Source organism: Cupressus sempervirens, chromosome 5, assembly GCF_028749045.1.
Source record: "Cupressus sempervirens isolate cs-2001-9-10 chromosome 5, ASM2874904v1, whole genome shotgun sequence".
In the NCBI taxonomy this organism is placed as follows: domain Eukaryota; kingdom Viridiplantae; phylum Streptophyta; class Pinopsida; order Cupressales; family Cupressaceae; genus Cupressus; species Cupressus sempervirens.
The window spans coordinates 1055548028-1055548590 of record NC_143122.1 but is presented as its reverse complement, the minus strand read 5'-3'; positions in this window follow the sequence as shown (position 1 = coordinate 1055548590).

Here is a 563-nt window from a genome sequence, read left to right as displayed (position 1 = left end):
AAAAAAGATTCAAATGAATTTGGATTTGGATTGGATTCTTTTGTCTAAATTGAACAGGGATGCAAAGCGTCTAGTTCCTGTTGTGGTGTTTTTGTATTGAAGATTGTAGTCAAACATAAGTAATTACTTACAAACCCCATAAACAACATTGATAAATTATTTTTTTAAGAAATTAATTTTTCTTCCCGCTTGGCTCCCTGTGCCTGGCTTCAGCTTCGGCTTCGGCCCCTGGCTCCGATCAAGCTCCTGCACCTAGCTTCATCTTCAGCTTCTACCCCTGGCTTCACTCTGGTCTCTACGTTTAGCTTTTCACTTGTTTTAAGCTATTTTTTTGTTTTTTTTCCCCGCCTGGCTCCCTGCATCTGGCTTCAGTTTTGACTTCGGCCCCTGGCTTCTTTTTGTCTACTGCACCTAGATCCTACCACTGGTTTTAGGTTCAAACTCAACCTCTACGCCTGGGCTCAGGTTGGGCCTGAGTTCTGCTCTTGTGTCTAGATTCGACTTCCTGTCTGGCTTTTCACCCAGCCCATCCTATTCTATCTCCTGCATCTAGTTTCTTTCTG